The sequence below is a fragment of the Olea europaea genome, unplaced genomic scaffold (assembly GCF_002742605.1).
Source record: "Olea europaea var. sylvestris unplaced genomic scaffold, O_europaea_v1 scaffold7599, whole genome shotgun sequence".
In the NCBI taxonomy this organism is placed as follows: domain Eukaryota; kingdom Viridiplantae; phylum Streptophyta; class Magnoliopsida; order Lamiales; family Oleaceae; genus Olea; species Olea europaea.
In genome coordinates, this window is record NW_019266012.1 from 1 (window position 1) to 8,539 (window position 8,539).

At 38.7% G+C, this 8,539-nt stretch overlaps 1 long non-coding RNA gene across 1 annotated transcript; it reads right to left on the minus strand.

Moving 5' to 3' along the window:
• Positions 1–401: 401 nt before the first annotated feature.
• On the minus strand, positions 402–1,995 carry LOC111391151. Its single transcript, XR_002702073.1, has 3 exons — positions 1,853–1,995; positions 1,567–1,707; positions 402–842 (listed from the first exon to the last, which is right to left on the minus strand). It is a non-coding gene; the product is annotated as an uncharacterized LOC111391151 (long non-coding RNA).
• Between the last annotated feature and the right edge of the window lie 6,544 nt (positions 1,996–8,539).

Genomic DNA, 8,539 nt, shown 5'->3' on the forward strand with positions numbered 1-8,539 from the left:
TTTATTCAATCTAATCTTGAAGACTCCTGTGAAATTCATTCACTCCTATAAGCCTATAAATAGGAGACTCTTCCCTCCCATTATACACACCAAAAAAAAAAAAAAGGAGAGCCAAAAACAAGAGGAAGAAAAGCTTCCCTGCTTAGTGCAAATCAATCTTCTCTTGCCTTTTCTTTGTGAATCTGTCTATGTGACTGATAATGGCCTTCAAATTGGAGATACCTTTGTGGTGTGGATCAAGTTTCTGAGCCGAATCATAAAGGGGAAAACCGTTCCTTTTATTTTCAGATTTTTGGTCTTGATTTTCTTCAATTTACTTTGCAAATCCTTACACTAATCAATTGTTTTGGTTAATTTGTAGGTGGGTTTGCTTCTCAGCTCTTGAAAGGGAAGGAAAACGTAAAGGTTAGGAGTGATTTATGGGAACTGAATAATGAACAGTGCAAAGCTAGATAGGTGTGAACACAAGGGCGCACAAATGAAAAGTAAATGCAACATCCTCTCTTTTAAAAGAGTTGTGATTTACCCAATAACCAGGTATTTGTTACCAGGAGCACAGATTAGTTTTAGAAAGAAAATAAATAATAGGTTGCTATGCGTATAACAATACATTTGGGAAATTTGGAAAAAAGCAAAAAAAAATGTTTCACAATGTCAATTGACCTACGGACATTAGTGTAAGTCGGAGAAAACAAAATATAATCAATTTTTAGGCAAATCATACCGATTTATTCATGATAAGAGTAGGAAAATACTTGGACTGCTTATTCTTCTCAGTGTTGATATCATTTCTCTTGCTCAATATGCAGCTTGGATCCCTGCCAGCTTGTTCAAATGCTTGGCTAAAATTTTACGGTACAGATTAAACACATGATCAAGAGGAAAAACCATAATTGGTAACAACTGCAAATTTAAACACTAAATGTTATATAAATGATTGATAGGAATTAGCAAGAAAACTGAAACCAAATACACCTCAAGATAATAATAAAAAATGTTATTATTCGTTTTTCTATTAAAGGATATTTTTTGCTCGTTATACTTATCTTTATTCCATCTATATCTTTACTAATTTACACAGTTCAATTTACAATTTAACAGTAAATACCAAAAAAATATCATCATAAGGCATTACAAATTCGCATGTCAAAATTCAATAAAATTCATCCTGAACTACCATCGAATGCATTTTTAACGGAATTAAATACTATGACGATGTTTACAACAATAAGAACAACACACCTTAGATCGAGATTTTAAAACTTGCAAAAATCATGACATCAATAAAATAGTATGGTAAATACATTTTACCTAGAACAAAATTTCTGACATCAGATGTAAAAACATTCTCTGAGTTGGATAACTGCATGTAAATTGGAATTTAAGAAAATGTTCGATGTTCTAAACAATCTAATATCTCAAGCAACAAACGTAGAGCCTCATTGAAGATGGCGTAGTGAAGCCGGTTTATGACTATTAACTAATACCAAGTTGCATAATGACAATGATCTTGTGGCAATTACCCATCAGCTAAGTAAATACATGACATTCTGTTGGATATGGTACCTTGTCTCGCTTCTGTGCTTGTTGTCTCCATTGGTCTCGTTAGCTTTAGCCTTCCTCTCCAAACATTCATTAGCCTGCAATATCCTCTAAACCATCTCTCCTTACACATTTAGAAACTCCAGTTAACGGAACAGGAACTTCCTAAATACAGGTCATAATTTATTAGAGAATTAGTAGGTTTTAATCCATCAGGAATTAAAAATTAAGTTTACAAAAGCATATTGATATGCCTAAGCAACAGCTTGGACAAGATCTTCTGACCGAGCTATAAGTGTTTCTTTCATACCATCATTTGCAACATTTGCAGCTCGACTCCCTTTTTTAATCACCCTTGAGTTCTTCAACAAAATAGCTGGATCAAACATATATAAATCGTAAATTGTATCAAGAGAATAACTGTAATCATAATCATTGAGTAGATAAGCAAGCATTAGTGTTAAAACATAAAAATTCAGCCCAAATCGAACGACCCAAGGAATGAAGCCCAATTGGAGGATCTCCAAATCAAATAGCCCAAAGAACGAAGCCCAATCAGACAATTTAGGATGAAGGCCCAAATAGGGAGGCCCATGAACGCGGTAACACCATCGCCCAAACTTGCAAATCGCCCAGGATCTGAGCGAATTGAGTGCCATGCAGTCGCCAGAGCTGCTACTCTATTCTCGCCCAAACCTTCGAGTCGCCCAAGGTCTTAGCAAACATGAAGTGTTATGGTTATCAAGAAGCGCGGTTATTAAGCAGCCCTATCACGTTCCTCAATTCAAGGAATTCAATTGAAGACGGTTGAACGACAAAGAGTAATGGCAGCAGTTAGAAAAGGCAGTTCCATGACAAGTTGGCCATTACGAGGAAAGTGGGTAGTTATAGAACGATCAAGGAGTTTTCAGGCGATTGATCACAAAGAGATCATCCAGGGAGTATAAAAGAAAGAAAAGACATAGAGCAAAGGACCCCGAATCAAACACTCTCAAACAAAGAATATGTAACTTTCAATTTCTTAGTTTAAATTTAAACACTTCTTTCAGTAACTCGTGTGCTTGCGCCCCTTGGAGGCATTCTGTTTTTACTTTCCGATTGTAAAGTCATCGCCAATAAAGAACACCCATTTTTGGGACTTTGTCTCAAGAGATTTGTCCCTTACAAAATTGTCTGATCCCTTTTTAATTGTTAGCGACTAACGTGCGCGAAACAATTTGGCACGCCCAGTGGGACAGTGGTGTTTGGGGTTGAAAATACAAAAGGTGAAACAATATGCCTCAGAGATCCGATAAGGAAGCAGCAAGTCAGGGAGGAGTCCAGTCTGTGATCGAGCAATATGAGGAGCATCATGCCTCTCCACGAACAGATGGATAGAATCAAAGGAGTAACAGTCGTTACGAACCAATGACAGAGTTGAGTCCTCGAACTATGCGTGCACTACTTGGAGAACTCACACAAGATGTCGTTGAACAGATAAATCTTCGAAATATTCATAATATGGAAAGATTTACCCAAAATGAAAATGCACATTACGACAACATGGCCAAACAACTAAACACTTTGAACGAAATAATGAATAAGTTAGTAGGCCAAATATGTCAACCGGTTCTGCCTCTTGCAAACCACTTTCAAATTAGGACAATTGTGAAACGTAATCCCTCAGTCCTAAATCCGAATCAAGAGATAGAACCACTTTCTGGTCCCTCTACTTCAAACCAAGGGGGTGGTGCAGTGCCAAATCAGAACAATGGTAGTGGTGCGCCTAACTTGGGGGTAATCCAAATGTAAGAGATAATGTCCCAAACAATGGACAGAATACCCCACGTGTTAATGAGGGAATAGATGTTCAAGCTAATGGTAATGGCCCAAATCATGGTAACTTTGTTGCCAATTAAGAACCAAACATTAGGCCTCATGCAAATCAACCGGTTAACCAACCTGTAGGAATTCCATATGACCCCCAACGTCATGTGGAGGAATCAGATTATGAAAATCGTACAGGATCAGATGGCTTTTGGGGTGCGTCCTGTCATTAGGCCGACTTACACAAAGCCATATCCTGATTGAGTAGACCAAGCATATCCATGGTCTAGAGGGTATAAAGTGCCAGAATTCTCACTGTTTACCGGTTTATGGGAGGTGTCTACTCTAGAACACATAGGGCGATTCACATTGCAAAGTGGTGATGTAATTGATTACCATAAAATGAGACTTTTCCCTGGTTCATTAACAGGAGTAGCCTTCTCCTAGTTCATCAATTTGCCAGCGAACTCTGTTCAAACATGACAACAATCAGAACAATTATTCCACGCTCAGTTTTATAAAACTGAGTCTGAAGTTACTTTGGCTGATTTGGCGAATCTACGTCAAATGCCAAACGAATGGGCAAAAAGTTTTCTCCAAAGGTTCAAGACAGCAAGAAGCAAGTGTTTTGTACCTCTGCCCGAAAAAAAATTTGTCAAAATCGCTCAGAGTTGTTTGAGCTTTGATTTAAAAAAGAAATTCCAAGATAAGGAATTTCCTGAGCTTTTTCAGTTGAGTGCGAATGTGATTAGGTATGAACGACTGATAAGAGAAGAAGAGCAGATGAAAAATTCTAGTAAAGGGACTTATTACAAAGATCCAAATTTTGACGTTCATATCATCAGCGACAAGTCATACGAGCAAGCCGAAATGTGTTTGGCCGAATTGGTCAAAGGAGACACGTATACTTGTCCTATAATGACTAAACCTAGACCATCGGGCAAAGATGAGCCCATGAAAGATGGAAACATAAAGGTTAAAACTTTCTCGTTCGATGTGATCAAAGCTGACCTTATATTTGATAAATTATATAAGGATAAGCAGATAAAGCTGAGCGATAAGCATAAATTGCCAAACCCTGAACAAATTAAGGGTAAAAAAATATTGTAAGTGACATAATACACGGTCACATTTGACTAATAATTGCTTGATTTTTCGCCATGTATTGTAGGATGGCATTGAATCAGAACGAATTACGTTTGACGATAAGAAGAAGATGGCAGTGGATGAAAATCCTTTTCCACAGCCACTTGGAGTGAACATGGTGACGTCTGGCTTCAAAAACAAGTTGCCAAAATTCAAGTTGGTCACAGATGATGGAGAAGAGGACCCTGGACCACATCCCAGTGTCTTTGAACGAATCAAGGGGAAGGAGCCAAAAAAGGACAAAGACATCTTGTGTGCAAGATGTAAAAGAGAAGTGAGTGGGAACACGGAGAAACCAGGGATATGGCAGCATCCCCATCGCCCTACTTTCTTCCCAAACACTCAGCCTGGTAGAGGGCGAGGTACATCATTCTAGAGAGGACGGCCTTTTGAGAGGCAATTCAGGCCAGTAGATAATGGAAGAACATTCAGGCCGCAACCTCGTCGGCAAAATGTATGGCATTCATTCCAGTATAATGCAGGAAGGGCAATACCCTTCGATGAGATGACTAGAACCCAACAAAGGCATTTCCAACGAAACTATGGACGAATAATGAGGCAGCAACAAGGAGTGCCACATCTTAAAGCGCCTAAACTACTCAAGGTAGCCAATCAAAATGTTCTCAAAGATAGTGAAGAGACCAGTACAGATGAATCAATGAAAGAGCTAACAGAAACTTCTTCTGGGAGATCAAAGTTTGAACGAGACAGAAGGGATGGAGAAGATCCAGATCAGCCCCTTACTATCCAGTTCGGTACCTTACCTCTTGTCATAGCTAATAATTACTTACTGGCCAATGAATTCAAGAATAAAGAAAAAGAAGAAGAAGAAAAGGAGGACAACGAAGGAGAGGCTTGCGTGCTGGAATGTGAAGAAGGTCAGACTTCTAGAGAGGCCTACAATAATGAAGAAGATGACGGGATGATAGACATCGAAGAAAAAATCGACCTAGAAGCAAAAAGAAGAAGGAGAGGAGTATCGCACAATACTCTGTTGAAGCAACTACATCGAGAGGGAGGTCGTGAAGTAGACTTGTTGGGAGAACCATCTGGGCATTCTTTCAATTTCTACGTACTGTACGGGACGCCCAAAAGGAAGAAGAGAGTGCCTCGCTCTGAAAAGTATGGATCACCTCCAAGAATAATGCCCCCTCCCACAGGTTGGGTAACTGATGAAGTAGCATTAGAAAACAGTAAGTAGAAAATTCAGGAGACAGAGGCTCAGCGCGATATGCTGCACGTCGACTTATCACAGGGGGATAATTCGACAGAAAACAAGCAGGAAGTAGAAATAGAAGCTGTCGAAAAGGTTATTTTTAAATGGCCAGCCATGAAATTGACTAAACACTTGAGGCCATTGTACGTTAAAGCTCTAGTTAACGGCATACCTGTGGCAAAAGTGCTTGTTGATAATGGAGTAGCTATAAACACCATTCCATCTAGGATGATGAGGAAATTTGCAAAGACAGAGGGTGACATGATTCCAACAGAAGTCATCCTTAGAAGTTTCAATGGAGGAGCAACTTTAGCTAAGGGAGTTATGCCATTGGACATAACTATAGGGACAACTACTAGGACCACAGTCTTCTTTGTAATAGATAGTCCTACTAGTTACAATGTGTTACTAGGAAGAGATTGGATACACGGAAGTCACTACATACCCTCATCACTCCATCAATGCCTGGTCTTTTGGAACAACAAGGGTGACGCAGAGGTGGTGCAGGCCGATCATAGGCCTTTTGTCGCAGAAGCAAACTCAGTGGAAAGGTTCATGTACGAAGGAAACTATGGACCTGTCAGGGTAGTCCAAGAAGGGGAAGAAACTCAGATCGTCGCACAGAGTGAAGAGCCATTTTCAGTGGACGCACACACTAAAATGTTTAGCCAAATGAGACCAAATATAATGGTCTTAGAAGAGCTAGTAATTGGCAAAAGAATAATCAAGGAATCTTGAATGGATTCTAAGCTACAAAAGCAAATGGCCAATATTCAGGCCTTCAAAGCCAGATTAATGGCTTTCAATAAAGAATGCAAGGACAAGACAAAAGAAGAGGCAGCCTTAAGAGCGCTGAAAGACAAATGGGCAGTATTCGAGTTAGAACATAGCATTGGCCGAGAAGTCAACAAGGTGGACTGTTTAGAAGAAGAAGTACTTACAAGGAAACTGGACGACGAAGTGATGCGGATTATCAAACCTGGATACACTCAAGCACAAGACCCTTTGATCAAAGTAAATATTGGCAATGAAGGAGAAGATCGTCCAACATTTATCAGCCAGATGCTCAATCAAGAGGTTAGTGATAAATTAATCACTTTGCTAAAGGAGTATAAAGATTGTTTTGCTTGGGAATATAAACAAATGCTTGGTTTAGATAGAGACTTAGTAGAACATAGGTTACCAACTAAGCCTAATTTTAAACCTCATAGGCAGGCTCCTAGATGTTTTGCTCCTAATGTACTCCCTGAGATTAAGAAAGAGATAGAGCGATTATTGAAAGCAGACTTTATTAGAACAGTCAGGTATGTCGAATGGTTGTCCAATATCATGCCAGTACTAAAAAAGAATGGTAAACTAAGGGTGTACATAGACTTTAGGAATTTAAACATAGCTACACCCAAAGATGAGTATCCAATGCCCACGGTGGATTATTTAGTAAACTCAACTGCCGGACACGTCATGTATTCTTTCATGGATGGGTATTCAGGATACAATCAAATTTATATAGCTAAAGAAGGCATACACAAAATTGCCTTTAGATGCCCTGGGTCTCTAGGATGTTTTAAATGGGTGGTCATGCCTTTCGGCCTAAAAAATGCAGGAGCAACTTATCAAAGGGCAATGAATTTAATCTTTCATGATATGATAGGCAAGTTTGTTGAAGTGTACGTAGATGATATAGTGGTCAAATCCATTAAAGAAGAGGACCATTTTGAACAGTTAAGATGTTCGTTTGAGCGAATGAAGCAATATAAGTTAAAGTTGAATCCCTTGAAATGTGCATTTGGTGTTAATGCAGGAAACTTTCTTGGTTTCTTGGTACACAAAAGAGGGATTGAACTTGATAAAAATAAAGCGAAGGTCATTCTAGAGGCCAAACCACCTAGCAACAAAAAAGAATTGCAAAGATTTATAGGCCAAGTAAACTTTTTAAGACGCTTTATTTCTAACTGTACAGGGCGAACTAAAGTCTTTTCACCACTTTTAAAGCTGAAAAATCAGGACGAATTCGTCTGAAAAGAAGAACATCAAAAGGTTTTCGAAAGCCTGAAGACATATTTATCAAGTCCACTAGTGTTGGTGTCACCAATCCAAGGACGGCCAATGAAAGTGTATGTATCGATTGAAAAAGAATCAATAGCTGGAATAGTCGCGTAAGAAGACCAATTTGGTGAAGAGAGGGCGATTTACTACTTGAGTAGAGGGTTAACAAAATGTGAATGTAATTACTTTGCTATCAAAAAATTATGTCTTGCATTGTATTTCACATGTACAAAATTAAGGACTTATTTACGGCCCGTAACCGTTTATTTGATTTCTAGAGTAAATTTGATTAAGCACATGTTCTCTCACCCTATTTTACACCAAAGGGTAGGCCTTTGGATGTTAGCTTTATCAGAATTCGAAATACAATACATAACCCGAATGGCAGTAAAAAATAAGGCTTTGGCTAACTTTCTAGCCGATCATCCATGCCTCGACATACCTGAAGAAATTGAATTAGAAATCAATTTTTTCGAGCTAAAACCTTGGGTGTTATATTTCAATGGGTCAAAAACCTCTAAAGGTGCAGGAGTAGGAGAAGCATTGATAAATCTTTTAGGGATTTGCTACAAGTTCGCATACACTTTGGATAGGATATGCACCAACAATCAGGCCGAATATAAAGCCTTAATCGTGGGCCTAGAACTAATGATAGATATGGGGGTAAAAAAATGTAAACATTAGAGGCGATTCTCAATTTGTAATTCACCAACTGATTGGTGATTTTAAATGTCAAAGTGATTCCATCATGAGTCAATATGAAATCGCCCAAGAGTTATTAGA